Source organism: Cibotium barometz, chromosome 18, assembly GCF_041138505.1.
Source record: "Cibotium barometz isolate CiBa-2024 chromosome 18, ASM4113850v1, whole genome shotgun sequence".
Classification (NCBI taxonomy): domain Eukaryota; kingdom Viridiplantae; phylum Streptophyta; class Polypodiopsida; order Cyatheales; family Cibotiaceae; genus Cibotium; species Cibotium barometz.
Window position 1 is genome coordinate 42,362,081 of NC_141063.1, and position 24,953 is coordinate 42,387,033.

Below are 24,953 nucleotides of genomic sequence, written 5' to 3' on the forward strand. Positions count from 1 at the left end.
ATGGAAGATGGCTGTGTGAGCTTCTATAAGAGGAGATAAACACAGCTCGTCAAGGTTGGTCAACCAACCAAGAAAACATGGGGATTATATGTCAAAAGAGTTTCATGCATATATGGGTGAAAGAGATAGAAAACATCAATGCACGATGTTTTACACACCCTAGAAAAATGATGTGGCTAAGAGAAAGAATATATCTCTCATAGAGATGGCACAGTGCATGGTTAAAGGCCAGGATTTGCCTCATGTTCTTTGGTTGGAGGTAATTTTGTATGCCAGTTAACACATGCCCCACCAAGGCCTTGCAGACAATTATCATTTATGAAGCTTGAAATGGTGCGAAGCCCACTATGCCTCATTTGCATATTTTTGGCTATCTTACTTATACTCTTGTTCCTAAGCAATGATGAAATAGGTTAGATGATTAGATGTCAAACTAAATTTTTGTGGGATACAACTCAGAAAGAAAAGGATATAAAGTGTACCGTTTGGCCACATGCTTTTGCCCACCATGTTCCGCCATTGAAAGATGTACCTAGAAGGATCCAAATGACAAGGCTATGGTGCATATAAACTTGTATTTTTCCACCAAGAGAGTATTTATGGTTACTCACAGAGCTACTAAAATAGTAAGCCAATTGAAGAAAGAATGGTAAGACAATAATCTTACCCATTATTGATGTGATTGTCTTTTGATGAAATACTTAACCTTGCATCCAAGTATTGCACCTGTCTTTTTTTCTTTTTCTTTTTTTTCCCTTTTCTTTTTTCCTTTTTGTGCGTGCGTGCGCACATGCGTGCATGCATTCAAGTGATCTACAGGCCTGTATAATGACTTGGAAGGGTTCCCTCTAGTGTGAAAAAACTAGATTGGTTTTTCACGATCGTGAATATCTTGAGATATTCATGTTTGAGAAACATCACCATCTTAAGGAACAAATATGTTAACATGGTTCACTTATGTAAAAGAAGCTGAGCTTAATGTGAGAAGTGCCATTCTTCTTGAACATTTTTGCTGACGTGAAAAACTAGACTAGTTTTTCATGACGTGAATTTCTTGAGATATTCATGTCATGAATATCTTGAGATATTATGGTACAGCAATCTTGTTAATTTATGATTCTGACTAGATGTAGGCTTTCTTTAAGCCTTGTGGAAGCTTGTGATCACCTTAGTTGATGGAATTGAAGCGCATTTTTAGACGTGAAAAACTTGGGATATTCATGCTTCGTGAACATCTAACTGGTTTTTCATGTTGAAAAAACTTTTGAATTTCATGTTGTTGAGTTGATTTTTTTAAGCCATGAACTTTAACTAGTTTTTCACATTAATAATTGAACTTTTGATTTTTCTTCCTTTAAGGTTCTTTCAATGTTCAAGTGGTTTGTTAAAAAGGTCAGGTATGGTTTTCATTGCTTTTGGAATAACATTTTTTGGCTTGAAAAACTTGAAAAACTTGAAATACTCAGGGTCATGAGTTTCCACTGGTTTTTCACGTAAATGAACTTTTGCATTGCCTATCTTTGAGGTGATTTTATGGTTCACGTAATCATTGTGAAGATCTAAGAATGATAACTGTTGTTGTTGAGATCAAATTCTTGGTCGTGAAAAACTTGAGTTTTTCACGGCATGAATATGTCCACTGGTTTTTCACGCCAAACTGATTTTCTGAATTTCATGCGTTTGAGTGGCCTTTATTATTCCCCTAACTTTTAAGAAGCTCTAAGAATGTTTATCTTGAGATATCCATGGCGGCATGATTATCTTATGAAATTCATGCATGAACATTACATACATGTTCTATGCATCTTGCCTTTCATGGGTGTTAGGGAACTTTCTTATGGCTACTGCTAAGCTTCAAAAGAACATCTGGTAAAAACTTCCAAGCATGGAAGTTTAGGATAACCAATTTCCTTATGCAAAAAGGATATTGGAGTTCATCACAAGTGATGAAAAGGAGCCAGATATTGGTGAAGAAAATCCCACCCCTCAGTAAGTGTAGGCATATAAAGCATAGCATAAAAGGGCTAGAAATGTGTTGTACTTATCATTGTCTATCAGCATGACATATTCTAAAATTGTGCATATAAAGGATGCACAAATGCCCAAGGAGGCTTGGGACATCTTGGTGAGTGAAGATGTACATCATAAACACCCAAGCTCAAAGGATGCAGCTGTTAACCACCCGACAGAAGATGTGAACCAGTAACACCTGAAAAAGTAGCTGACAAGCATAGGCTAACACTAAAAGGCAGTGCACATGTGACAATGCACATGCGCACTCACAAATCTGGTCCCCTGAAGATGTCTGTAGAAAAGTAAAAACCACACGAACGGCCCCTGAATCAAAATCAGACTGCAAAACTTCAGTACAAAGTACTCCACACTTCACGGTCCTCTTTCTTCTCCCAGAAGAGCTCCTCGAACTGATTTAAGAAAATAGGTGACTCAGGGGGAAGGATAGGGGATGAGCGTATGCTTTGATACCAAATGTTGGAAACAGGGTTGCATGAATGCACACACACAATGGAGAAGCTCAAGGGAGCACACAATGAGATGATAGATAGATAATGAATGTGTCCTGTACAAAGATGATAAGCATACCCCAAGATGGGAGTATACTAGCACAGGGGAAAAAACCTCCTAAAGAGGGAAAAAGTACCCCAGTTGGTCCTAGTGTGTTCACACACATCATTAGCAAATATGGCTACAGTTTTAGCCTTTCGTGATAAATTTAACCTCATATCAAAGCATACACCAATGCTCATGGACGCTTGGACTACCTAGATGCCAAATTTGGTTCGAATTGGACATAGGTAGTTCACTGCCTATCTTTAGCCTTCCCTCATAAATTTAACTTTTAATCTGGGACTTAAGGATCCATAGGGAGATTGACATTCCAACATCCAACTTGTCAAATTTGGTGCATTTGGGCAAGTTACGGGGACCGGCGGTTAGAGGGCTTTTCGGTCTCTTTTGACCTTAAAAGCAAAAAAAAAAATCTAAGTTTGCAACTCTGAAGCCACTAGGAGAATAGCATTCTTGGATTGGCTAAAACTTACAGACTATTGATTAGAACCAACCAAGGTTTTGCACAGAGGTGGTCCATACCACATAGGACCTAGACAACCTACATTCTGGATTTGTGTAGCACAGTGCGACTATGGACCAAACTCAGAAACTAGCGAGGTTTCCATGCCTGCTTCTATTTCCTTCGTCTTGGACCCATATCAAATTCTAAGCATACATATGTGTTCACGAAACCTCAAACCACCTACACACCAAATTTGGTCCTATTCTGACATAGTTGGGTTACTATTTACTTTTTGGGTTGAAGAATATCCAATGTGCATATCACTCCAAGAAGCCCACCTATAAAGTTTGAGTTAAAAGCCTTTTGCAGCTTCTTTTTGGAAAAAAAACAAAAAAAAATCTAAGTCTAGAATTGAGAAAAACCTTAGAGAATGTTAGAAATGCACCAAAATATCATGTGACATTTGGGATATGAGCATATGGTTCATTAGGTCTATAGCCAACTTGGTGTGAACACTTTAAGTGTGAACTACCTCTTAGTTAGAGTCAAAAGATAGGGTTTGGTGCCTATAAAAGGGTATTATAGTTGGTGGTTCATTCATCTCAATCATAATACAATCATCTTGTATTTTCCCAATTTTCACTTCATTTTGTGCTCAAGATTCCTCTTCTCTCTTTTCTTCACACTCCTCAATCATGGAGAGATTTCATCCTCCATAGCTCCATGATTGAATACCTATGATTTGCAAACATGGTATCAGAACCATGATTCTCAGTGTTTATGCTTATCATCTACTCTACTCTCCTTCAACTTGATTAGCTTTAGCTTATCGTTTAAACTAATCATGATTAACAATTAATCTTTTTTTCCCCATTTAGGTGATCACCTCAAACCCATGCTTAATAAAGCTTAGATTGCTCCTCACATAGCCATCCAATGATTGATCTAGTAATCTCTTTATTGAACTATTTTTTGAGTTTTTTTCTCTTCGTTATAAAAATGCAGCTTTTCCCACAATCAGTGGATCTTTGATTTCTCCTCATAGGAGCAACTAAAACTCAAGACAAATCTTTAGGGCCTCTTCGAGCTCCGCATAGTCACAACTCCTAGCAGATTCAATTCCACGAATTCACGCACAACATTGCCGACAACAAGCCATTAACAAAACGTTACTTTTTTTGGGGAAACGCAATAGCGGTTGGATCTATGCATTTTGACTCAATTCGTCACCTTCACAAGGGTTTTCAAAACGATAAAAAACATGGCTACAACATTGATTTTTTTTAAAATGCATGTACGAGCCGTTCCAGCCTTGTGCACTATGTTGCCATATATATAGGCAGTGATGTGCGTGAACACACTTAGGACCGCCGGGGCACTTTTTTCCTCTTTAGGAGGTTTTTTTCCCCGGCTTGTATATACGCCCAATATTCTAGGGCTAACTTATCTTTGTACATTGACACAATCTAATACACTGTGTGTTGTGTGCATTCTTGCTTCTTCTTCTCCAAGCTTTGTGTGCTTTCCTGCAACCCTAATTCCAACAATTGGTATCAGAGCAAGCATTGGCTCCCAGGGCTACGCTGCTAGCACCCTCCAACTCACGTTCTCTGATTCAGGTGAGCTTTCACGAGGACGAGCACTTGCAAGTCCATATACTCTACAAATATGCTCATAGAGCTTTGCGTTCTCAGAAATAGCATCCGAGGTCGTTTCGGGCTCCGTTTTTGCATTGCAAAATCTGTACAGGTGTTTTCGTCATTTTGTGTAAAAATTTCGACAGTGCAGTTTTCTGCAAAACAGGCATACGTATTCTATTGTGGACGGTGCTACATAGCACGAGTTGTTTTCTATTCAGTCTTTGCTCCATTACAGGTAGCTTTTGCATTAGTTTCAGTCAGTGGCCATGGTTGATAACAGCAATGATATATTTCGCATGTTGTCCTGCTGATGAACAAACTGGATGGAGACAGCAACGACCCACTTTGGGCATACATGATGTAGCATGTTTTGGTTGCAAAAGGAGTGTGGAACATTGTGCAGGGTATGGATGTACGTCCAGGTTCTGTGGATGTAGGATCTGTTGAGGATGTTGCAGATTCTAGCAGCTCTACTGTTACTGCTGTTTTACCCACTGTTGAACAAGCTCGTTGTTGGGATCGTAAAGATGCGCAGGCTCATGCCTTGATTGCACTTTCTGTCAAACGTAACATCACTCCACATATTTGTTCAGCTAAAACAGCAAAACAGGCTTGGAATATTCTAGCTGGTTTGTATGCAGGTAACGAGGCAAAAATCTCTTACCTGCGTAAAGAGCTAGAATCGAAGATTATGCAGGAAGATGATGACATGAATGTCTTTCTTGCTGAGATTAAAGATCTCAAGGAACAGTTGATTTCTACAGGTGAGATTATTCCTGATCATTCTCTTGTTCTTGATGCTTTACCTGAGTCATATCAGACTTTTGCTTCCATGTGGAGACTTATTACTGAACAGACCTGATATTATCAAGTATGATACTTTAGTCAACAAGCTTTTGCAAGAAGCACAGTCCAGGCAAAACAGGGCTAGATAGCATGTAGTTGATCAGGCATTTATTGCTGCCTAGCAGAGAAGAAGTGGTAAGGCAGCCCCTTTCACTGTTTCTTCTCCTATTAGTAGGTCTGCAACTTCTTCTCCTTCCACAGGTAGCAACGATAGGTCTGAGAAGGCTCTTGATAAAGGTAAGAAAAAAATCAGGTACAACTATTATAAGGCAACTGATCATGTCATTAAGAATTGCCCTAAGCTAAAGGCTAAAGAGGCAAAGAAGAAAGAGTCAAATGCAGCCACAATAGCGGATGCTTCTACAAATGCAGATTCTGCAAATGTTGTGCAGGATACAGAATGGGCATTTAGCGTGTATTGCCAGTATGACCCATCTGTACATGATGCATGTTTGGCAGTTTCTGTTGACTCTGACGTATGGTATTTTGATAGTGGTGCTACAAAGCACATTACCTCGCATCGTGATATGTTCACTTGTCTTGAGGCTGTCCCTAATGGGAATACTGTCACATGTGCCAATAATGCTTCTTACCCAGTGAAGGGCATTGGTAAAATTATGCTTACTGCTGCAAATGGCAGCGCTTTCACACTTTCAGATGCTTTGTATGTGCCAGGGATAAAGAAGAATCTATTGTCTATCTCTGCACTTGCTAGACTTGGATTTGTAGTCAAATTTGTGGATGACAGATGTACTGTTCATGATTTGACTTCTGGTGATACGATTATTGCATCTGGCACCTTGTTTCGTGGGCTGTATAGGCTCAACTCTTATGACAAGTGTGTGGAAGATTCAGCAAATGCAGTTTCTGATGAAAAGGCAGTTTCAGATGCAAAACTATGGTATGCTCGTTTTGGTCATCTGAACTTTGCTAGTTTGCTGCGTTTGTAGAAATTTGATATGGTTGCTTCATTGCCCCCTCTTGAGGCACCATTGAAACATGTTTGTGAAGGCTGTATTTTGGGCAAAATGCAGCGTTTTGCGTTTCCAAAGGATGGTTCTGTGCGGGCCACTCGCAAATTGCAACTTGTACATAGTGATGTATGTGGGCTTATGCAAACTCCATCATTTGGTAAACACTTGTACTTCGTGACTTTCATTGATGATTACTCAAGGCATGCATGGGTATATCCACTGAAGGCAAAGTCCGAAGTGTTTTTGTGCTTCAAATAGTTTTTGCTTATGGGTTGAAAATGTATCCAATTGTACTGTGGGGCACCCTCCGTTCTGATCGAGGGGGGGAGTACATGTCCAAAGAGTTTGATGCATTTCTGGCTAGTCGTGGGATAAAACACCAATGTACAGTGCCGTATACCCCTCAGCAAAATGGTGTTGCTGAGAGAAAAAACAGGTCACTTATGGAGATGGCACGATGTATGGTCAAGAGCCAAGCTTTGCCACATGCGTTTTGGCTTGAGGCTGTCATGTGTGCTGCATATGTACTCATCAACAGGTGTCCCACTAAGGCCTTGCAGTCTATTACTCCATACGAAGCTTGGCATGGCAGGAAGCTTTCTATTAGTCACTTGCATGTCTTTGGTTGCTTGGCCTATGCTTTAGTGCCTGTGCAACAACGTAGAAAATTGGATGATAAGGCTGTCAAATGTATTTTTGTTGGTTACAGTGCTGAGAGCAAGGGTTACAAATTGTATCATTCGCCAGTCAAAGCGTATCTTGATTAGTCGAGATGTTGTTTTTGTGGAAGATGCTGTGCAGCCTTTGTTATCATGTACCAAAGAGATAGGTGTGAGCTCACAGGATGTATTTGATATGTTGTTGCCTCTGTTTACAAGTGGGAATTCAAATGTAAGTCCTAATGAGGCAAATATTCAGCCTATGCAGATTTCAAACGACATCATAGATCAACCTATTTCTGATGCAAATTTACAGGATGTAATTTATGAGGATAGGGCTGAAAATGAGCAGGCTAGAGGTATGCCTAAATGGCTAGTGCAAACCATGCGTGATGGTAAAATTGATGCACCTATGTCTAGTCGTACTCGTTCAGGTTTTCAACATGCCTCTTATGCATCAGATTGTTATGCTTTGGCTGTGTCTAGTATGTGTGAAGAGGAAGAACCTCTTTCGTTTGATGAGGCACAAAAATTAGAAAATTGGTTGGCTGCAATGCAAAGTGAATATGATGCTATAATGAAGAATGGTACATGGTCTTTTGTGTGATTTGCCTATTGGTAAAAAGGTCATTCCATGTAAGTGGGTTTTTAAGTTAAAACGAAAGCCAGATGGCAGCGTTGATCGCTATAAGGCTAGACTTGTTGCAAAGGGTTATGCTCAAGAAAAGGGCATTGATTTTGATGAGACCTTTGCTCCCACTTATCGTATGACTACCATTCGTGGCATTTGTGCATTGGCAGCTCATAATGGTTGGAATGTACATCAGTTGGACATAAAGACTACATTCTTGAATGGAGATTTGCATGAAGAGGTGTATGTATCGCAGCCTCGTGGTTTTGTTCAAAGAGGGCAGGAAAACAAAGTGTGCAGGTTGAAAAAGGCTTTATATGGTTTAAAGAAAGCTCCACGAGCTTGGTATGAAAAGATACATGCATATTTGACTGCACATGGTTTTCAAATAGTCCAACAGAAAGCACTTTGTATGTTAAATGTGTGGATGATGTACATCTAATCATTGCTCTCTATGTCGATGACATGCTACTCACAGGAACAAATGAGAGTCATATTGCTGATTTTAAGACTGATTTGAATGCCTCTTTTGAGATGTCAGATTTAGGGCATTTGCATCATTATTTGGGGATACAATTTAAGCAGTGTGATGGAGGTATTGCTTTGACATTGTTGCAGAGATTTGGCCTTGAAGACTGCAAGCCTATTGCTACTCCAATGGAGACACGTTTGAAGTTGAGTCTTCATGATGCTGGAGATCACTTTGATGTCACACTCTATCAGATAGCTGTTGGTTGCCTCATTTATGTATGCATTACGAGGCGGGACATTCAGTTTGCAGTCTCACAGGTGAGCAGGTTTATGCATAGCCCAGGGTCTCAGCATTGGAAGGCAGTTAAACGCATCTTTCGCTACTTAAGTGGCACCATACATCTTGGGTTGTTTTATCCCAAGGGGGGATCGTTGCCGCCAAATTTACATGCTTTTTCGGACTCAGATTGGGCTGGTTGCTATGACATAAGAGTTTCCACAAGTGGTTTTTGTTTCATGCTTGATAGCTCATGAATATCTTGGTTGAGCAAGAAGCAACCTACTGTGGCCACTTCTAGTTGTGAAGCTGAGTACAGGGCAGCTTTCACAGCTACGATTGAGTGTGTGTGGCTCAGACGGCTTATGGTGGCTGACTTGGGTGTTGGACAGGAGTCTGCCACCTCTATCTACACTGACAGTCAGAGCGTATTGGCAGTTGCGAGAAACCCAGTTTTTCATGCTCGCACAAAGCACATTGAGGTGCATTATCACTATGTCAGGGAGAGACTCTTAGCGAGAGAGATCAGCTTGGCCTATGTGCCAACACAGGACAACCTCGTCGATCTTTTCACAAAGGCACCTCCTCGTGAGAAGTTCGAAGCTTTCCGCAAAGCTTTGGGCTTGCTCCCCTTTGTGAACTGATCTACTTTGGGCATGGCACTTCCCTATACATGAGTGCCAGCTCTCGTTCACACCATCACTCCCAGGGGGGATTTGTTGCCATATATATAGGCAGTGATGTGTGTGAACACACTTAGGACCATATATATAGGCAGTGATGTGTGTGAACACACTTAGGACCATCGGGGCACTTTTTCCCTCTTTAGGAGGTTTTTTCCCCCGGCTTGTATATACGCCCAATATTCTAGGGCTAACTTATTGTTGTACATTGACACAATCTAATACACTGTGTGTTGTGTGCATTCTTGCTTCTTCTTCTCCAAGCTTTGTGTGCTTTCCTGCAACCCTAATTCCAACACACTAAACAAAGATACACTTTGGCATAGAGACACTTTGGCATAGAGGTGATTAAGGAGTCATTATTTTGGCTAATCATATGTTTAGTGATTCTAAACTCATGTTAACACAGTGCTCTAGTTGCCTCTTAAAGCTTTTTTAAAGAAGATTTGTGAAAGGGATTCAATTTCACACACCAAGTCGACCTCTTCTTTATATTGCAAATAGTTAATTATCTCTACTAATTAATGATTAATCAACATTAATCCTAGTATTTATGGACCATTGAGGGTTCAACCCTACCATTGGGGACTTGCTACAACTTGCCAAAGCTTCATCTTGAATAAGCCCCTTGATTTTCCCCTCCAACGGTGCTCTACCATTAAGGGTTCAACGCTACCATTGGGGATTTGCTACAGCTTGCCAAAGTTTCATCTTAAAAAAACCCCTTGATTTTCCCCTCTAACAATGCTTTATAGATCAGGGTATCCTCTGCATAGATATTAAAAAATTACTTTCACTAATATCTTAGTTGGTACTAATCATTTGAGGTTTTTAGGACCATTAATGGGTTATATCTCACATTCAAGTGTTGCTAAACCTTTGTAAAGCATCAAATCAGATTTTGCCCTTGATTTGAGTGATCAATTTGTTAATCCAAAATTGGGTATAAATCTCTCTTAGCATTGTTCACGACAATGGGATTTTTGAGCTTTAATGCTTCATGTAAGTCATCTAAGATACTTATAAATCAATTGTACAAGGGCAAGACACTGGCCATTGATAAGGCTAAGATCCACTTAAGCATATTTAATGCATTATTATCTGAAAGTGATATGCATCATCGTCATGTTAGGCTTCACGAACACATTGATAAAATCATCCATCTTTACTTACAAGGATTTCATTACAAATGAAATCAAGGATGAAGAAGACCGAGAGCTATCTAGATTAGGATCTACATTGACATCAAGAAGATCTTCATCCACATTTTAGTCATCGAGGGGGATTCTCCTTTATTTCTAATCCAGTTTATATGTTGAGTTAAGGGTTCTCTTTGAGGATTTTAGATTTTTTAAGGATTTTTCCTAATGTTTTTTGGGTTTTTAAACATGATAGGGGTGCTTGAAACACTCCAATGTCATGATTTTTAACATGATAGGGGTGCTTGAAACACTCCAATGTCATGATTTTAAACATGATAGGGGTGCTTGAAACACTCTAATGTCATGATTTTTAACATGATAGGGGTGCTTAGAAATATGGAATTTTTGCGAGCTTTTCAACATGAGCTTTTCAGAGCATCTAGAAAGCTTTTGAGGAAGGCCTCATGTTTTTCTTCCAAATATTTTAGTAGGATACCTCGATTCAAGAAACATAATTTAACACTATGGCACCTTTGAAGTGAATATATTTTTGCATATTGAAAAAACATGGCAATGGCAATTGGATATCTAGATCTACATAATACAAAACCTAATAACAAGGCTTATGTAATCCAAAAAATTATTAATACCATGGTACATTTGAAGTAAATATAAGATTTTTGTATTGAAAAAACATGGCAGTGGCAAGTGGATAGATCTACATAATCAAAAACATAATAACAAGGCTTATGTTATCCAAAAAAATATTCAGCTACTATAAGTGTCTTAATATCAGCTCTACATTATTCAAAAAAACAGTGCAATCATAAGTGCCAAAAAATTATCCAACCAGAAGCGCAAGTGTCATGAGTAGATTTTCTCTTTTCCATGCACAAAATCATGGATAGGCCCCTGGACGCGATAGAGTCATGACCCAAGAGCCATATCATGGATATGCCCCTGGATGCAATAGAGTCATGACCGAAGAGCCATATCATGGATAGGTCCATGGACAGGAGAGAGCCTCCCTCACATTATGATTGGGTATCTTTGGTTGGTGTATAAACATGTTTTCAAGCCCCAAAACTCGCATAAATATGTTTGTGTGCCACATAAGACATTTTCCCTTGTACACATTTGTGCGCTTTTGCCGCACAGGTCGTAGCTGGGGACTTGCCGGACACCGTACGCGAGCCACGAATGGCTGCAAGCATACAACCAGGGAAGGAAGCTCAAACAGAATGCCAAAGGGTGTGTCACTCACCGCTCAACCGCCGCCTTGAAGGATTCCCGCGTCGCAGCCGTGAAGGAGGAGCCGCCGTCACCGCTCTACCGCCTCTCCGCCGCCGTGCCGCTACACAGTGCTCGATCGCTCTCTCACTCTCTCTCTCTCTCACACACACGCAGGAGAAGGAAACCAAAGAGATAAGGCAAGAGCACTCTTGTATTCATAACACATGAGAATGAGGAGTTTAGGGTTACATTTGACTCTTATAGGTGACTTGGCCGTTCACACTTGGGCGCCCATACATGGCCGGCCAACCCTAACCCTTATCCTACTGATATCCAAGGTGCGCCTCTCATCGGCGATCACCCAATCCCTTTATCCTTAATATATGGTGCCGACAAGCCCGGCCCATGACTCAGAATATTTAAATTAATGACGTAAAATATAGTACGTCCGCCATGGGTTAACATGCCCCCCTTCCTGATGTAGATTCCGTCCTCGGAAGCTATGGTATGGTAAGCTCGAGAGGGTTGTTGTGGTAGACCGTCTGCAAAATAGGGAAGTAGAGTGAAAGTATGCTAGAATTCAAAAGATATAAAGTGTAGAAATTCAAGCATGTTAGACCACAATGGATGTTGCGATGAGAACTTAGTTTAAGGGTCACATGAATGAGCTAGTGTAGTAAATTAACAGGAGTTTAAAATTATTGAAAGTAAATCAAGAGTTAGCAAGGTGTCAAAGGTTAAGCAAGGTTTATAACTGGCCTAAGTCAAGGAAAAGAACCAAGCTTAATAAATAAACAGATGACCACACGGTGTCTACTCTAAGAACAAGTTTACACCCCAAGCCTAGGGACACAAGAAACATTAGAGTTACAGGAGCCTTTTGCCTTTATTTCTTCACGCACGTGACAATTTTTATACACAATGGCGACCTTCCTAAGGCAAAACTAACATCGATCCTGGTACCATGTTTAACACAAGGCATTATCCAGGAATCTATTAGCTCACTTTAGGCAAGGCTACCCCCTACCAACCAAGGCATCGGTCTGGAGTAGAATACTCCTCGCCTACCAAGTATCAATAAGGCGATAGGCCAGCATTAAAGCACATCATAGACTTGTATTGCCATTTATTGTAGGCTTTTTTTTTTTTAATAAAGTTTCTTTTGATCTTCGCTCCTGAACTAAAATGTGTTCTTACATCCTTTCGACAAGGGGTAAAAGCTATGTCCTAGAGGTCAACACACACACAGCCAGGTGTTCAAACATTAAGATGGTTTGACCTTAGACCTAAGACAATTGTATTCCAAGGTTAACTAAAGACGTCATGCTGCCTAGGAATATTTCCAATTGCCTTATAGTTTATGAAATTAATTGAACAGTAAAAACGAAAGAGAGTGGGTATGGAAGAATTACACCTGTTATTGGAGATCTCCTTGATTTAACGAGACAGCTTGCAATTTGATGTAGATATATTTTGATGAACGTTGCGGCAGTCTCAGGACTTGAAAGCGAACCCACCTCAAACCTTTTAACCTGTACAATCAACTAACAAGCACTATACTCGAGAGGCACATCAGTGTGGAAAATTTCAAGACTCGTTTAAGGAATCTAAACTAGAAAAAAACTTGAAAACACTAACCTACCTACCAGTTACCACACTACTACTGAGGATACGGTAAGAGGATGTTGTAGAGTCCTGGCTCTAGCCCTAAGGCTAAGCCTCTATCCGCATCATCCAAACAAATAAAGTCAACCTCAGTAGTGCCATGAGTTTCATCCGTCCATTCATCATTGTCAGATATTTCCTTTTCATTTTCCCATCCACATAGACTCATCAAGAATGTAACCATGCGAGGATAATCATCTTGTGGAAAAGGAAAGCATTGGGCTATCGGGGATATGTCCTCTACGGAGTAGGGGTCAGTCATGGTCAATAGGCAAATTAGCCATTCTAATTCCTCAATATTTTTCTCTCTGGCTAATACATCTATATGATCCCATTCAGTTTCAATTATACAGGATAGCACATGTGGAATATCTGAGAAAGGTACAGATGATACCTCTCACCAAAGGTAGGAGTGGATGAAGTGTATGATGATCGGGCATCTGCCATATCTGCAAACACAGATATAGCATCAGTAGGTTTATGACAGGACAATCTAGTTCTTGATTGTATACGGATATTTCTCTTGTTTTTGTGCTCTTGCTCTTTTTACTATTTTTTGTTTTTCTTTTCTTTGTTTTTTTTTTTAAATGTATGAAGCTATATATATACATCCCCTTGAATTTGGCAATTACATGGTCAGGGGAGAAGGTTATAAGGAGGAAGCATTAGAATGTCGAGCGTGAGTACATGCTCCTCCTTTCCTTGGGTAGATCATATTATTTGCAATGATGTTGCAGCCTCTTGGAACCAATTTGTCCAGCGGGTCATAGGTTGTGATGTGGGCAGATAGCTTTTTATGACCCTTGTGGCCACATCCAATTGCAGAGATGGTAGTGTACGCTCCCATTGACGAATGGAGGAAATGGTTTCCGATGATACTATTACAAGGGGAGACGTAGACTCATCGATTTTTTGTTGGGTGTTGACAAGAGTAGGTGTAGAGCATGTAGAAACTTCTATATGAGTGTGTGCCTGGCATGAGGAGCTAGAAGCTTCATGTGGCTCCCCCCTTCCTGAGCTAGGTGGTAATGATCGATATCGTTTGGGAATCCAAACTAACTCTGGAAGAAGTGGTGCGGAGCACTCTATTACCTTTCCCTTACCACGATCTTGAATTGTCGTTGGGGTGGCAACAATTGGTTTGCAAGGTTTCACAGGTGATGTAGAGGGATTCAGCTTATGTTTAGGGACCCAAATCTGGTCATTCCCCTCGTAGTACCCTTGGGCTACTAATAAATTTTTAGGGATCCATCGCGATGTTACATTGCCCTTTCTCGGGTGGGTAGCTGCTTTCCTTTTACGAGGCTTCTTGGTGGCTGAACGAGATTGAGCAGGGGAAGTAGCTGTTAACGAAGCTTTGGGGACCCATTTGTATGTACTCTTTGGCATAGTAAGCGAAGCTTTAGGGACCACCTTGCCTGTTTCCACTCTTGGCGTTGAAGCGTTAGAGGGGTGGCCTACAATCGAAGATGGTTTTGCCACCACTGGACTTTGTGATTTTTCATTATCTAATATTTGAGTGGATGACTTAGGTGTGGGATTTTGAGCGGTCAGCAGACCTAGTGTTGGTTCTTGCGTTGTGACTTGTCTGGTTGCCCAATCGATATTGCACTTGGTGGCCATCATCCATTTGCGCCCTAAGATTACAGTCCCTTCCATGGTACCAGCAGGCATAACCAAAAAGCTTTGAATTATGGTTCCCTTGTCATAAGCAACCGGAGTGTGCAGAATTCCTGAGACAGGGGTTTTCTTCTTGTTGATTCCTTGAACTTGGATAGAACTCTTGGTTAAAGGTGGTTTTCCCAGTTGACACCACACGCCATATGATAGCAAATTGTGTTGAGCTCCTGTATCCAATAATGCATTATACAGCACCTCCCCGTAAGGACTCTGTAACTCAATTGGGTATCTTAGAGGTGGGTCAGATTCCAATGCATCCTCCTTTGCTTCCTCGAAAAATACTTGCGTAATTCCCAAGTTGGCTTCTCGTTGTCTCCTGGCACGCTGTTGACGTTCTTTGGCTTCGACTCTTGCTTGTATCTTTTTAAGCTCAGCCTGTTCTTTAGCTGCCTTCTTTTGATGGATTGCGTGTAACTCCTCCTGGCTCAGGGGGTCATAGTATCTTTTGAATTTACTCCCATTAAGGAATCCAATGGTTTCAACTCCGTCGAGAGTCTCCACTCTGATGGTACCTTGCGGTGTAATTTCACATACTCTATACGGTCCCTTACCAGCATATTTGAGCTTCTTCTTTTCGTTTCGCACTCCATACATCAAGACTTTATCCCCAACCTTGATGTCCTTGTCCTTTAGATGGCGATCAAACCATTTTTTCCTTCTATCCTTCTCCACAAGGGCATTGTATACAGCCAATTGTCTTTCTTCGTTTAGCCGCTCAAGGATATACAGACGTTCTGCTAAGGGATTACCATCCCAACCCTCTTGAGTAGCAACACGAAGACTTGGAATGACAAATTCCCACGGCATGACTGCTTCTTGGCCATATACCATTTTGAATGGTGTGCAATTAATAGCCACTTTGTACGCAGTATGATAGGCCCATAAAGCTGTCGTAAGCTTTAGATCCCAATCCGTGCGATGAGCTTCAACTGTCTTTGTCAAAATAGAGATTAAAGTCTTGTTGGTACTCTCGGCTTGGCCATTCGCTTGCGGATAGTAAGGAGTAGATTTATGATGGGATATCATGAAATTTGTTGTGAGCTCCTTAATCACTTCATTTATAAAATGCGTGCCATTGTCGCTCACAAGTTCCAAAGGACAACCGAATCGTGTGATTATATTTTCAAAGAGGAACTTGGCTGTTGTCCTCGCATCTGCCTTACGTGTCGCTTTCGCTTCAGCCCATTTGGTCATATAGTCAGTGGCCACAATAATATAGCGAGATTGTGTGTTTCGGGCCGTTGGGCTAATTGGACCTACAAAGTCTAAACCCCACTTTTCAAATGGTTGGTTTACTTTGATTGGATGTAGGGGCATCTGATCTTTCCTCTAGGGTTTCTTATATCGTTGGCATTCATCGCAACCCTTCACAAAGAGTGATGCATCTTGGAACATAGTGGGCCACCAATACCCTGATTGTAAGATCTTTCGCGCAGTTAAGTCTCCTGAGAAGTGACCACCGGCTACGCCCATATGTGCCTCTTGCAAAATGTATAGATACTCATCTTCTCGGGCACAACGCCTAAGAACGTCATCCTTTCCTCTTTTATAAAGAGTCCCTGCTATCAGGCAATAGGGTTCGCATTCTTTGATTAGCTTTCGAGCTAGATCTTTACGAAGCTCCTTGGGTGGAAAGCCATTAACTAAAAAGTTAACAATCTTCTCACTCCATTCAGGCATTGTCTCCACCATGAACAGGGAAGTGTCAGGTAAGTCATCATCAACCCCCGTAGGAGCCTCACCATTAGGTATGCGAGACAAATGATCAGCCATAACATGTTTTTTGCCAGGTCTCACAACAACAGTGAAATCAAACTCAAGAAGAATCAATAACCATCGTGTGATTCTTCCTGTGGAGCATGGTTTGTTTACCAGATACAACAATGCTTGATGATCCACATAGAAAACAAACTTGGTGGCAAGGAGGTAATAACGAAATTTCCTTACTGCATATATCATTGCCAACCCTTCTCGCTCCGTAGTGGTGTAGTTCATCTCAGCATCGTTCAACTGGCGACTGGCAAAGCTAATGGGGTAGTCTAGCTTGTGTTCTCCAGGTTGAGTTAACACACACCCAATAGCAAAGTTTGATGCATCAATATGTACATGGAAGAGTAAATCCCAGTTAGGCATTCTCAAGATTGGAGCACTCACCAAGGCCTTCTTTAATAGCTCATAGGCACGGTCACATTCTTCGGTCCAAATAAACTCGATGAGAAGCTTATACAATGGTCGAGCTATCTCGGCGAAGAATAGAATAAACCTTCGATAATAACCAACGTGGCCCATAAAGCGTTGGACTCCCTTGTAGTTGGTGGGTGGTGGTAATTCCAGAATGACCTTGATTTTACTCTCGTCAGTGGAAATCCCATTTTTGGACACTATATGCCCTAAGATAACTCCGTGTTTAACCCAGAATTGGCATTTGAAAGGATTCAAGGAGATGCGATATAATCTACACCTTTCAAATATTTTTCGTAAACACATCAAGTGCTCATCCCAAGAGGAATGAACACAAAGATCGTCTAAGAAAGCTTCACAGAAGTCCCTTAGATATTCCTTAAAGGCCGTGTTTATCAATCGTTGGAATGTTGCAGGTGCATTGGTCAAGCCAAAAGCCATGACGCGAAAGGCAAACACTCCAAACTCCGTGATAAATGCTGTTTTAGCTTGGTCCTCGACTGCAATTGTCATCTGATTGTAACCCGAGTACCCATCTAAAAAGCTATATGCCTCCTTGCCTGCCACTCTTTCAAGCACATGTTCAGAATACGGCAAGGGGTAATGATCCCTTCTGGTGGCTGCATTAACCTTTTTGAGATCAACGCACACTCTGAGTTTCCCATTCTTCTTTGGTACGATGACTATCGGAGAAACCCATTCTGAGTGCTCAATAGGGTATATGAATCCACATTTTACAAGCTTTTCAATTTCCTCTTGTACAATCTTTGCGTACTTAGGATTCATTGGGTAGGGACGTTGCTGGACTGGTTTAGCAGTGCTAATCATTGGAATCGTGTGTTGCACCACCGAGGGTGGAACACCCTTCATATCATGATATGTCCAAGCAAATATGTCCTTGAATTCTTTAAGAAGCTTTGTAAGTGCAGCTTCTTCCGCCTTGGTGAGGTCTTGAGCAATATAAACTGGTTTAGACTCCTCACCCGGATCTGCTAAATCTATCTCCTTAACTACCGCAGGGCCATCGTAAACACCGCTACTCCCATTGGTAGGCGTTCGTTGGGCTTTTGTGTAGACTACTTTACGTTCCCCTGTGGTGAATGATTTGAAATGCTCAGGTGCGGGGTGTAAGTCTACTCGTTCTTGTTGTCCCGGTTTTTTTCTTTTAATTCCGCCTCCTTTTGTTGTTGAGCCAACTCTTGGTTTTGCCGCCTTCTTGCAGTACGACTTAGTTTCGGCTTCTTTTCGATTTCTAATTGGGCGACGTCATGAGGTTGCGGAATACACCACATGACACTTTGGAGGTATTGTCCCCAATTATCCGCTATCTTCCGATGAGCATCAATGGCTCCTACATAACTAAGCCATTCTGCAGTGGATCTTTCCTTGTTTATTGCAGTGCGTACATTAGCTCGATAGCGTTGGCGCTTATGTTTCGTTTTCTTCTTACCAAGTTTTTGATTTTTGTTTCTATCAGATTCGGACTCACTTGGTCGATCTTCACTTTCGGATGAACTGCAGGAGGCCACTGTCCTAGGCGTTGAGCACCTTGCTTCCACATTTGGGTGAATATTTGATTCATTTTTCCCATCAGGCTCAGGGTCAGTTTCTTCTTGAGATTCATACTCAGAGTTGCATTGGTCAGAGTCTTCGCTACTTTCAGTGTCAGTGGAGTTTGCCACGTTCTCGCCATCAGGAGTCAAGTGCATAACACCTATCATGTTTATTGGCACTAACGGTGGCATATCTTGCCCCTCAGGTGTTACCCAACTTGTGCCTCTATTTCCCCATGTGTCTATGGTTGCCGCTAGGTGTACCCAATCCACGTTATCCGACTCAGTCATACCCGGTAGAACATCCATATAAGGAGAATCTTTTCCATCATCAGTCTCTTTTTTGCATGTATAGCAATACCTTAATGGGGCAGAGTGAACAGTGGTATCCGATCGATTATCAATGATAACCTTGCTTCCTAAGGGATGCGCACGACCATTCTCAAGATCAACTCGAATGACAGAGTCCTGGAATTGTAGATAGACATGGTTTTTTGACCAGTCATGCACCATTTGTGCTTCCCTCATGAAAGGACGTCCTACGATCATTTGATATGACATAGGATGCTTGGAGAAATCCATTACAATGAAGGTATGTCGTACCTTGTATCCCAGAACCTTGATCTTAAGGTCCCTTAACATTCCAATAGGTTTAGCAATAGTTCCATTTGCCATCTTAACCACTATGTTTGTGACTTCGAGGTGAGGTCTCCCCATGGATTCCCAACAGTTTTTAGTCACAATGCTCACTCCAGCACCACCATCAAGGATTCCCTTTAGAGTTAATCCCTTGGTAGTAATGGGGAGGGTTGCATTAGATTCATCACCTTCAAAGTACTGTCCCAACTTGTTAACAGGTATTTCAACGACCGAGTTTTCATCTAGGTTGGGTTGTAGATCCCAATGCTCCCCTTCATCTTGAAGTGTGTCAGGTCTATCCATATTTGCAAATTGTGGTAGCCCCGCCTTTAGTTCTCCATTGAGAAATGCCCGAAGAGCTAAGAATAGCTCAGGATCTCCGTATAATTTGGATATGATCGTGGTTCTGATCTCGGAGGACATAAAATCCATTAGCTTGGACACATTCAACGGTACTTTTCGAGACATCGCCCCTTGACTAGGGACTGGTGAAGATGGAATCACTTCCTCTTCGATGGGGTCAGGCATTCCCTCACTAAACATTCTTTCAAGCAAAAAGGGTGTTTGCCCACTTCCTGATGTCCTATCCTCACTTTCTTCCCGAATGATGCTAGGTATAGCTAACGGTTTATGGTTCCGGTGAGGCTGAACTTGCGTAGGAAACACTGTGTCTGGAATGTTGATTTTTCTAGGGTTTGGCTCCAGTTCTCTTTGTGTTTCTTCCACCAAACCCCTTAAGTGTTGCACTTGTTCAATCTCCTCAATTGGGTTTGGGTAAGTTCCAATCTTTTTCTTGAGGGTTTTTGGCCCACGTGGCTTGTCTTGGGGAGTCTCAGTCAGTTTGGGTGGTCGAGAGGGCATTAACTGACTTGGTTGTGGGGCCGAGGAAGTTTCCTTCTGTTTCCCCTTATTTTTGTACTCGCTTGATTCTCCTTCATTGAGCTCCCGAGTGGGTTCCTCCCTTAAGGTAGTGGCTTTGGTCCCCATGGTTTCTATTGAATCAGAATCATCTTCAGGATCATTCATATACACGGGGTCGTCTCCTGTCCCTATGTTGGTCTTTGAACTGGGCTTGGAGCTCGTGGCATTAAGCGATCTCTTCCGCCGTGTTTTCTTTTTCTTTGCCTGAGCGATTGATGCAGTATCCCTCTCTTCAAGAATGTAGTTTTGATTTTGAAGCATTGACCGTGTAACTACATTCGCGGGTACAACGGGTGTGGTTCCTCGTGCCTGGTTGGTGACCTCAACCAAATTCAATGGCGTAATCTTGGGTGCATTAGGATTATGTGGACATTGAGCGATCAAATGATCTATGCCACAACGATTACATGTAAGTACCGGCATTCCCGATGTGCTCCCTTGATTTGGTTGCATCTGAGTAGCGATCTTTTGTAACCTATTAGGGCACTCTGCTACACGATGCGGTCCACCACAATCGTAGCATTGAAGAGGTGGTCTCCTCGCCAAGGTATTAAGGTTTTGCCCTCTTGTGGCGAGAGCAGCCGCTTGATATACAGGCTTGACTTGCCCGAAATGATCCTCCATGTAGTACTGGGGAATCATTTCAAACGTATCAATCCCATATGGAGCAGTGGGGTCTATCTCCTCTTCATAATCCCCACATGCACTATGTGACTCACAACCCATCTGGTTTATAGGAGTAATCCTTAGATGTGGAGGTTGTGGTCCTAGCACTGGCGGTGGTAACGGCACAGACTGGACTACATTCGGATTCCTTGGAACTATGTGCTGTGACGGTTGCTCGATAGGTTGTGCAGGCATTAGCGCGGGTACTTGAGGTGTGTTTGACCAAGCTAGTGGTGCCTGGTTTGCCAACATTCGCTTAAGTGTTAGGCAATCTTTAGATTGATGGCCATACTTACCACATGCATTGCAATTTCCATTGAATTTGACTCTGAATGTGGGACATTCACTCGTGCTATGTGGTCCTAAGCACACCGAACACCATTGTTGCTCTCTCCTTGGGTACATATGGCTATTCTGAGGGGCTCGATTACCCCTGAAGTATTCTTGGAGAGCCTTAGTAAGGTCGGTCACAGACATTTCAGATATCTTGGGCTCCTTGGCAATAGGTTTTACCGTCATTGGCTCGTGCCCAGATACTTGCGAACTAACGGATTTTGTTTCTGAAGACACCTTTTTACCTGCAATCATCAAGTTGTCTTCTAACTGGATTGCATTGGCAGTGACTGCTTCCCACGTTGTAAGACCTCTAATGACTAGGCCATTGTAAATGTCCTCGTGGCGCAATCCTCGGATGAATCTATCGAGGAGTTGGTTGTTATTGAAGCGTTCGTCGGGAGTGCAGCGAGAATTTAGATGCTTCAATCGACTTATGAAGTCTCTCACTGACTCCCCTTTCTCACGTTCAGCTTTTTGAAGTTGAGATGCTACCCCCCAAAGCACACCCTCACGTATGTATTCTTTCAAGAACAATCTCTTGAGAGTGGGGTAGTGAGTGCGCTCTTCAACCCTTAAGGTTCGATACCAATCTCCGGCCTTCCCACTCAAGGTTAAGCCTAAGGCTTTACACTTATGCAACTCATTGTGCTCTTCCAAGGAATCACACACGTGTTCAAAGACTTCAATGTGCTTCCTAACATCCTCGTTACCACTGAAGTTTTGAGTGAGCTTAGCCACTTGTACGGCCTTGCTTCTAGGTTCTCTCTCAGGCATGCCCCGCATGTTTTCCGCAATGGATCGTCCGATCGTCTGAGCAAACGCTGCGAGATCACCTAGGTGAGCAGGCATAACTGGTGGAGGCACTTTTGGGATAGCCTGGCTGATAGGAGTTGGCGTTGGTCTGAGTAGGTTGGCAAATGACGTAGGATATGATATGTGACTAGGCCTAGCTCCCCTTGGATAATGGTTATGATAAGGCGGTCGTGGAGCATACGCCATTGGCATACTAAGAGGCGTAGGAGCTACCTGAGCATGAGTAGCGATAGGTACATAGGGTCGATAGGCACTGGCACGCACTGTTGTAGGTACTGTTCCACTAGGTAGTGGTGTCGTACTAACTATAGCGGTAACAGGTGCACTTCCAGCTATGCTCATCATTGGGGTAGGCATTGCGGATTCCCTAATGGAAAGTTGAGCCAAGGTTGGAAAGCTAAAGTTACTACTCGTGGGCTCAACCTGCATTGAGACTCCAGGCGAAACAACATATGAAGGGTCTATGGGACTCATCGAGGGAGTCTCCAATTGTGATAGGGTTGGTTGTTTGGCCTTGCCCGTATCCAAAAACCTCATAGGGCCAGTGGAAACTAGGTTCACTCCCCTATTTTGCCTCTCAATTTGGATAATTCTATGAATCACCTCACATATCATGTGTTGTTGCTCCTCTAGATTAGTGGCGCTAGATGTAGATCGTAGGACTTCTAACCAACCTACATGGTATGTGTAACCTGTGTATAGGTCAGTTAGAGTCTCTGTGTGTAGATCATATTCCCAATTTTCATTGAGAAATATCCCATCTAGACTTGGTGTGCCAAATGGTTCTCTTGAAGTGGACGCAATGTCACTTCTTATGGATTGGCTTCTAGGGACCTCTACTTTAGGAAGAGCATCGGAATGTGGTAGCTCAGTAGGGCCCTCATTAAACGAAGTGGGTAGAATATCCACATGGACACTCTTTGGGAGGGTAGGGTCTACATAAGATGTGAATGGCGAATCTACTACCCCTCCCTCCTCATTTACTTCGCTTGTCGCATGTTCAGAGCGTGTAGCTCTACTAAAGGTCTCTATTAGACGACTAAACATGCTAGATCCGGGTTGTGGGGCCCACACTGGCATGTTTTGGCTTGTCTCCTCAGGGTTCTTGGTAGGGTGCCCTTCCATGGCTTCTGAGTCAGAGGATGAGTCACTATCCACTATTCGTGGATCTTGGGTTGCACTCCCTTGGGTTCCAGCCGAAGGCCAAGATGCCAACGTGGAGGGATGGTGTGAGCCTGCGTAGACTGAAACGCTTTCTAGTGGTTCAGGCTCTAGCACCCGACCAGAGCGTAGATGCATGTGACGTGGGTACCCTACGTGCGTTGGTAACTACCCTTGAAACTCACACAAGTGGTTTCTTAGGTGTTTCGCACCCCGTTTTTACTTGTTTTTGTGTTGTTTTTAACCCGTTTTTGACCCCCTTACTTACGGTCGAACTTGGACTAGGGCGTGTGATAGCTCGAAACGAGCGTATCGTTTAAAGGGTCCTAGTGTGCTTTACAGCACCGTGTTCGCCTATCTAGAGCTCCTGTAGTCCTCAAAATAGTCCGTTTCCTTTGGGGGGAAGGGGCAAAAGCCTATTTGCTTGTGGAGGAAAGGGTGAGGGCTTTATCCCACATGCTCACTTTACTCCTTGGGGAGTGGGCTACATATAGGGCACGACTTCCCATAAGCTCTCACTTGAGAGAAAGCTATGGAGGCTCACTCTCCTATATATATATATCAAAAGACTGAGACCGAGGCCGGGGCCAGGGGTCAATTGGGGTTCTTTCTTTTCAAATTTTTTTTTTCAATTAGAAAATCTTTCCTCTCTTCCTCTCCACACGTTTGGTTCTTTCTTTAAAAATAAAATTTAATTTTTTTGTTTTTTATTTTTTGAATTTTTTTTAAATTTTTATTTTCTGTTTTTTTTTTTGGAGATAAGTTTTCTAGGGTTTCTTTAGGGTTCAGTCTTGGCCGCGACGCAGTTCGCACACAACCCAGATCTGGGGATTCAGAAACCCCCCTCACACTACGCAGAAAACCAGATAACCGATCGTGCGCCCACACGCGGAGCGAAAAAATAACAAAATAAACAGAAATGCAGAAGACAAATTGCAGAAACAGAGATTGTAAACCACAGAAACACCTCAACAGCAAACACACAGTCGCTTTCCTACAGTGTAGGTTAAACTTCACGCAGCAGCCGAGCTGCAAACTGGAGCTTGGTGCAGGGCAACTCCCCGGCAGCGGCGCCAAAAATGTGCGCTTTTGCCGCACAGGTCGTAGCTGGGGACTTGCCGGACACCGTACGCGAGCCACGAATGGCTGCAAGCATACAACCAGGGAAGGAAGCTCAAACAGAATGCCAAAGGGTGTGTCACTCACCGCTCAACCGCCACCTTGAAGGATTCCCGCGTCGCAGCCGTGAAGGAGGAGCCGCCGTCGTCGCCGCTCTACCGCCTCTCCGCCGCCGTGCCGCTACACAGTGCTCGATCGCTCTCTCACTCTCTCTCTCTCTCTCACACACGCAGGAGAAGGAAACCAAAGAGATAAGGCAAGAGCACTCTTGTATTCACAACACATGAGAATGAGGAGTTTAGGGTTACATTTGACTCTTATAGGTGACTTGGCCGTTCACACTTGGGCGCCCATACATGGCCGGCCAACCCTAACCCTTATCCTACTGATATCCAAGGTGCGCCTCTCATCGGCGATCACCCAATCCCTTTATCCTTAATATATGGTGCCGACAAGCCCGGCCCATGACTCAGAATATTTAAATTAATGACGTAAAATATAGTACGTCCGCCATGGGTTAACATGCATCTTTTAAAATATGGGCATGTACACTAATGTTCCTATCTAGTCCATTTGCTTCACAAGACTGTATATGTACTTCACAAGACTTCCTATCTAGTCCATTTGCTTCT

At 42.5% G+C, this 24,953-nt stretch overlaps 1 long non-coding RNA gene across 4 annotated transcripts in view; it reads left to right on the forward strand.

Annotated features, from left to right (window-relative positions):
* Positions 1–24,953, forward strand: part of LOC147629364 (uncharacterized) — a 97,663-nt gene that overhangs the window by 50,697 nt on the left and 22,013 nt on the right. The window lies entirely within an intron of this gene.